The sequence below is a fragment of the Lontra canadensis genome, unplaced genomic scaffold, assembly GCF_010015895.1.
Source record: "Lontra canadensis isolate GAN:19392208 unplaced genomic scaffold, GSC_riverotter_1.0 scaffold14, whole genome shotgun sequence".
NCBI classification, from domain to species: domain Eukaryota; kingdom Metazoa; phylum Chordata; class Mammalia; order Carnivora; family Mustelidae; genus Lontra; species Lontra canadensis.
Window position 1 is genome coordinate 27,451,021 of NW_022631008.1, and position 7,148 is coordinate 27,458,168.

Genomic DNA, 7,148 nt, shown 5'->3' on the forward strand with positions numbered 1-7,148 from the left:
TGCCATAATCAGGTTATAGGATGGCTTACCCAACACTCATCCAATCCCCTTCTAGCTTGCTTTCCTGCACTTTAGAAGCTAGAAAATTAAAAACTACAATTTCTAGACTCCCTTGCAGCTGGAGTGCTGCTTGCAGCTCGATGATGGTGTGCTGGTAAATGTTTACTAATGGCTGGGGGGAGGGAAAAACGGATTCGTAGCATTGGCCAGTCTTCATGGCATGACTCCTCCCAAGCTACCAAAATGACTTCACTGAATGTGGAATTAGTTGGAAAAGATGCTGACAATCAACAGCCAGCTTCAGCATAATCAGTACCTTTGACCTAATTTCCAGCATCAGATGCACCCATTTAAGTCTTAGGTGAAGGTGAGCAACATGATGCCTCAACTACACTCAGGGAGGTGGGATTTTCTGACAAACACCATGGTGGAGATACTTGGTTCTTCTGAGTAGCTGGGGAAGAGTTCTCGCATCCATTTTTAGAGTGATAGGTGCTGACTGACTGGCGGTGTTGGGATGAGTTTCCAGAGTTGGGATGAGTTTCCGTAGAATTACCCTGTGTTGTGGGATGAGTGTTCTTTCTGGTTTGGTTTTTCCTGGATGTTGTTTCTAGCTAAGTATTATCCAAGCCTGCTTCTCTCAGAGAACTGTAAACTAAACACTGTCCTTTAATCCGTTTCTGCTTAAACTAGCTCAGTCATGGCCAGGTACGTAATTTGCTCAGCCCAGAGGGAAATGAAAAATGTAGAGCCCCTTGTTCAAAAAGCAAGAAAAAAGTGCCATTATACTTACTAAAATATAAAGCTTTTTCTTTCTTCGTCATCTCTCCCTTGACTTGTAATGATTTTTTTATTTGCTTTTTAATGTCATTCTAAGTAAAGAAAAATTAGAATTTTAAATTATTAGAATGAATTTTACCATTCATCTTTATTTTGCGTAATGCTATTTATAAATGCAAATATAAAAGCACTTAACTCACACATAGAATCACCAAAATTACACAATTCATATCTCCTAGTTTATACATGCTTATGCATTCTGTGCTTATCAGAACAGTGTAAAGGCTGCACAGAACCAACTCTACCATTTTTATTTCCCTTCTTGATATGCACACATTCTACCTACCAATTTGAGTATGGAAGGACCAAAAGGAAAGAGGACCATGGATTACCTTTCCTTCCCCCTTCCTTCTCTGTCATCATTTTCAGTATAAATGGTAATATGGGTAAGTAACACACACTAGTAAGAAAGGTATGATGGGGTTCTTCTGTCACTTGTATTTTTTAGGATGCCATTGCCTTCTTTTTGCATCTGAAGCAAGCTCTGGTTCAAACGGAGAGCGTAGCATTTAGGAACTGTCCACTAAGTCAGCCATAGATGTAATACACTTGCCTTGTCATCATTGTCATCATTGTGACTCCCTGAGTTCCTGTGCCTCATAGGTCCATCAGAATCCTGTGTTTATGACACACCATGAAGACTATAGGCCAACAGGGTGGCAAGAAAGAAAAGATGCACTCATTGCCTCCTCTGCTTGAATGTATGATCCACTGTACCACCGGACTTCATTTATAAAACAGATGTTCAAACATAAATGTATGAAGATTTTCAAAATGGTGACTGCAGAACTCTAAACCAGGCGCTGTACCCTGTAGAACTGCATAGTTTGCATGCCCCTGGTGTTGACCTTGAGCTCCGTGTTTCTCAAGGGGCTTCTCCTGATATGTTAGGTGAAACAATTCTACATTGTACTGTACATTGTACTGCATATTTAACATCCCTGGCCCCTGGGCACTACTGCTAGTCTTGACAAAAGTGCCCCCCAAGAGGAGTTACTACTCTCCACTGAACTCCTGGAGTGCACTCCACTATCTGCCTCTGGGAACCATGGTCATTACAGATCCAAGAAAGGTCATGTGCAGTTTTTGCTAGTGATTCTCAAGCAGGGAAAAAATACAGAGTTGAGTTTAAAAGATTTCAGAAGTCTCATACCTGAGAGAACAGAATTACGGTGACCTTTTCCCCCTTGTCAGGAAAATAATACTATCTGCACTGGTGATGAAACAAATATTTGGGATAAAAGTTTAAAAGTGATCAGTGGGTTTTATGTGTCACATGGATATAAATAGCAGCTGACTCCAGATAGATGGCAATTTCTGATAGTTAAGAAAAAGAGTAGAGAACTACAGAAAAGTAAAGAGAACTATCCCACTGTCATTATCTTCATCAATTGGCTGAAGGGAGAAAAATTTAAAAAGCTCTCAAGAAAAATTAAAGAAGTTGCCATAAAAAGCTGTGGTACTCGAATAGATTTTGAAAACAAACTGTAAGAGACTCTCAATCTCACAAAACAAACTGAGGATTGCCGGGGGGAGGGGAGTAGAGAGAGGGTGGTGGGGTTATGGACATTGGGGAAGGTATGTGCTATGAAGTGGTAAACCTGGCGATTCACAGACCTGTACCCCTGGGGCTAATAATTATATGTTAATAATATATTATATGTTAATAATAGATTTTGAACTTAGTTTCATTGTGTCTCTAATTTTTTTTTTTAAGTTTTGGTTCTGGATTTAAGTATATTAACATCATAATAAATTAGAGCTGAAACAAGATATTCTAAATCATTTGTTTTCTTTATCCCTATACTATTATTAGCTGTGTAGAGATTAAAAGCTCTGGCTCCATAGACCTGGCCTTGCCTTTGCTAATGCTGAAACTGTTTTCTCCACAACAAAATGAGGACAGTTGTGCATTACCTTAGGTTGTAAGTCATTTTTCCAAAGCCAATTCACTAAAGAAGTAATTTTACCAAAGAATGTGTTTGTTAAATAAAATTAAAGTGAATTTTCTGTAAAACAAGTATTTGGTAAATTTAACTGCCTGATTCTTTGGCAAATTAATTTTTAGCATATTGGACTGTTTTCCGTCACTATTAGGCTCATTATATGGATCAAATGAACTATTGCACACATACAAAAAGTGCTCTGTCTTATTCTAGAATCCCTCCAACACTCTGACTCCAAGACTTGGGAAGTCTTGAATATTCAGTATTCTCTGGATATTACCCACTCCGGCGCACATAATTGACCTTCTGTAGGCCTTCACTACCTATAGGTGGACTATAGCAGTAGTTACTTGATTGGCTTAAAAGTAGTCCCTCTTGGCTCATTCCCCTCTAAACTTACTAAAGCAAGGGTGGCCTATCACATATTTAAAATTTTAAATTGTCAGCTACACTATAACAGTCATTTCACCTTTTTCATATATCCTTTAGCACCACTGGAGTACTTACAGTTCCTTAAATACACTTTTTTTTAAAGCATCATATTTCTCTGCTTTTGCCTTTCTAACTGGAATATCTTCCCTCTTCTTGTCTCCTACCAAAATTTTTATTCATCTTCCAAGTTTTAGTTAAAATGCCACTTCCCTTGTAAAGGTCTCCCTGATTTCCCCAAACAAATATAGGTGTTCTTTCTAGGCTTCCACTTTTTTTTGGTTCATGCTTCTGTTAGATTATTGCACTTGTTTATTAGTCTGCCATTATACTGGAATATAATCTCCTTGAAGGACAGGACCCTGTCTTTTTATCTTTTCTATACTAGCCCCATGTATAGTGGCTAGACTAGATCTTCAGCATATATTGAATTTAAAAATTAGAAGATCTCTTTACAGCTCTCTCTACTGCTTTCCTGCTACACTTCCATTTTATAGATCAGGAAACAGAAGCCAAAGAAATGAAGCTATTTAGCGAGAACCCAAGCCTTCTAACTCCAGATCTATTACTTTTACTCCTTTACTGTAGAGAATCTTCTGAGTGGGGTCATATGTTAGTCATTCTGTTGTTGGAAATGGACTGTCTAGTCAGTGTCTTTCCATTCATTACTAATCTAGAGAATATCCCATGAGTCAGGAGGGCATAGTGATCTGGTATAATTTGTATTTTCTTATTCAATTATTTGTTTGTTTTTGTTTTCTAGTAAATTCAGTGAAAGTCAAGGTAAATTATTTGTTTCTTTCATCCCCGGGGGACATTTGGTAAAATGTCTCCAGACATTTTTGATTATCACATCTGAAGGACTGCTCCCTGTATCAAGTAGGTAAGAGACCAAGGATGCTGCTACATATCTTACAATGCATAGGACAGCCCCCATAACGGAGAGAATTATCTGACCCAAAATGTGAATAGTGCCAAGCTGAAAAGCCCTGATCTAGTCCAAAGGAAATTTTTACTCAGCCCTTCATGTACTGCATTGCCTCTGTGAAACCATAATGGAAAAGAAACTCAACCCCCCGCCCCCCACCACCACCACCCCAAGGGATTTGGAAGCCCTGAATGGCAAACTCTGGAGGCAATTGCTATCAACTACAGACTCTCAAAAGTCTTCATGCAGGTTTCCCCCAATGGATTCATAGCGCCTGCCTGGGTGTAAGATAAGCACACAAATGTATATTGCCTGAATGATTAATAAAGTATATTTTAAACAAAATAGTGGGGTTTATTTCTTTTTTTAAAAACTAAAGGGAAGTCAAATTAATCATTGTGGGGAGAATTTCTGTTCTTATCTTTTTATTGCAGTTACAGGAAGAAGCAAAACTTTTTAAAAACAACTCTCAATTCACCCACTTCCATAAATTAGCAGTAATAGTTTTAAGGGAGAGACCAATAGACCTATAAATTAAAGATGATGTTTGAGGAACAAAAAATAACAGCAGCTTTCAGAATAGAGTAATATTAGAGCTCATGCATGAGGTCTCCAAGACCCTCATTTAAATGACGTATCCAGAATTGAAACCAGAGCATTTCTGATGGATTATGGCCAGCCAGGAAGAGACCAAATGCACGTGGAGTAAGGTTAGATTAAGTTCTCAGTTTAAATAAGGCACAGAGTCTCAGAAGCAAGGTGTCTGTATAGAGCACCATATCGAGTAGTTTTCTCTGGCTCCAATGTCCCCACTGCACTTTTATAACTACAGGTTAAATCACATTCTAGGAGAACTTCCACTGATAATCTTTGTTACTGACAGTGAATTCTCCTGGGTTTTGATCCTCATTTTATATCCTCATTCCAGAGCTGAGGAAAGACTACCCTCAAAGGTGTAGATACAGATCAACACTTACATTTGTTTCCTCAATAAAATGTATTTTTCCAACCTTAAAGGTTTTAAATGCAAAGCATAGGAAATACAGAAAACCACAAAGAAAATATAGGATACTCAATCCCACCCAGAGGCAGTTATAATTAACATTTTAGTCCATTTTTCTTCTAGAACATTTTTCTATGAATATATTTCTTAGTGGAAACAACGTCCCACTTTTTCTACTTTATAGGGAAGCATTTTCCATACAAATTAAAATTCTTCATATTCATTACTTTAATGGATGCAGAATATACTGTGCTATGGGCGTAACGACAGTTTACCACTTTCCCACAGTAGGCCAACAACAGAGTGTTTCAAATTTTACATTGTAATAAGTATCCCACTGAGCATTTGCTCCATTTTGGATCCTACCCTTAACTTTTCAAGGAACTTACTTTATAATTTATTATTGGACAAGAACATCAATTCCTGTGACATGTCATGTTCCTTCTCTCCAACTCTTTTTGCCCAGTTAGTTCACTCTAGATTTCAGGTCTAAAGTCACTTCCTCCAGGAAGTCTTCCCAAACTTTATATGTGGTTATGGTTTTCCGTTATATATTCTAATTGCACAGTGTTCCTTTTCTCCATATCACTTACCTCTGGTTGTAATAATCTAGTCATTTGTTAATTATTTGGTTAATTTCTGTTTCCCCCCTTGGACTAGAACAGTACAATCATTGTCTGGGTAAGCAGTGATTATAATGTTATAAACACAGGCCAATTAATGTGATCTCTTCTGTATCCCTGACAAGATAGGTTAAAGCTCAAGATTGAAATACAATTAGTCCAGAAATACTTATGTGTCTGGCATTACTCTAGGTGCTGGGAATATAGAAATGAGAACAACAGGCATGATTTCAGTTTTCATTGTGCTTATAGTCTAATGCAGCATTTGGCAAACTAGGGGGGGACAGATAATAAATATTTGGAGTTTTTACACTATATGGCCTCTCACAACTACTCAGCTTTGCCATTGAAATGCGAAAGCAATCATCAATAATCATAAATAAGAGAGTGTGTTTAGGTTCCGATAGGAGATGCAGCGGGGCTAGGTTTGACCCATGGGCTATTGTTTACCCCTGGTCTGTTGGACAAGACAGCTGTTGAACAGATCATGAGATGATGACTACTTTTCTTTTTCAAAAGAAAGGACAGGGTGCAATGAAGTCATGTGGAAGAGCTGTATATATAGATATATATATGTCTATATAGACATATATATATAACCTGTGTGTGTGTGTGTGTGTGTGTGTGTGTGTGTGTGTGTGGAGAGAGAGAGAGAGAGAGATAAGAGTAGGGCTGGGTCTGAGTAAGGGTGCCTGGGAGTGATAGGGCAGAGAATGAAGAGTAGTAAAGAAATAAGAAGTAAAAGCGAGAGGTACAGATTGTTGGTATCTAGTAGGTGCTCAGTAATTTTTTGATAAATGAATGAAAGGATAACAATATAAGATCAAATAATCCAAGAGGGAAAGTGTTTCAATAACAGGTTGGTCAATAGTTTTGCATACTTAAAAGAACTATTGCTCAAGGCTAGTTACCTTGTCCATCTGGGAAAAGATACAGGTAAGGGCTCGGCCACTCCTGATGCCCCAGCGCAGGATAAGCCTGTCCTTCCAATTTTTACCTGTAGGAAAGGCTGACCTGGTTTTTTTTCCCTCCCTAAAGATTTCAATAAGTAGGAATAGGGATCTTCCTGCGTCAGAACTTGCTCAAAAAAGAATAGGAACAAGAGTTTTTCATTGATTACAATGACACTAGCTCAACTGTTACCTCTTCTCTCAGTCACCTATGTTAAATGTGTTTATTACTTTAACATTTTGTATTGTTTTAATTTGTTATTAACTTCTCATTGATATCTATAAAGTCCTATGTTAGATGCTGTGAGTCATTTTTTAAAAATGTAAGACATGGTTCTGGGGTGAAGTATTATGTAATTGACCAATAAATTGTAAGCTTCTTGACATTAGGAATCAGATTTGACATTTCCTTTTCTTCCTTGCACAGTA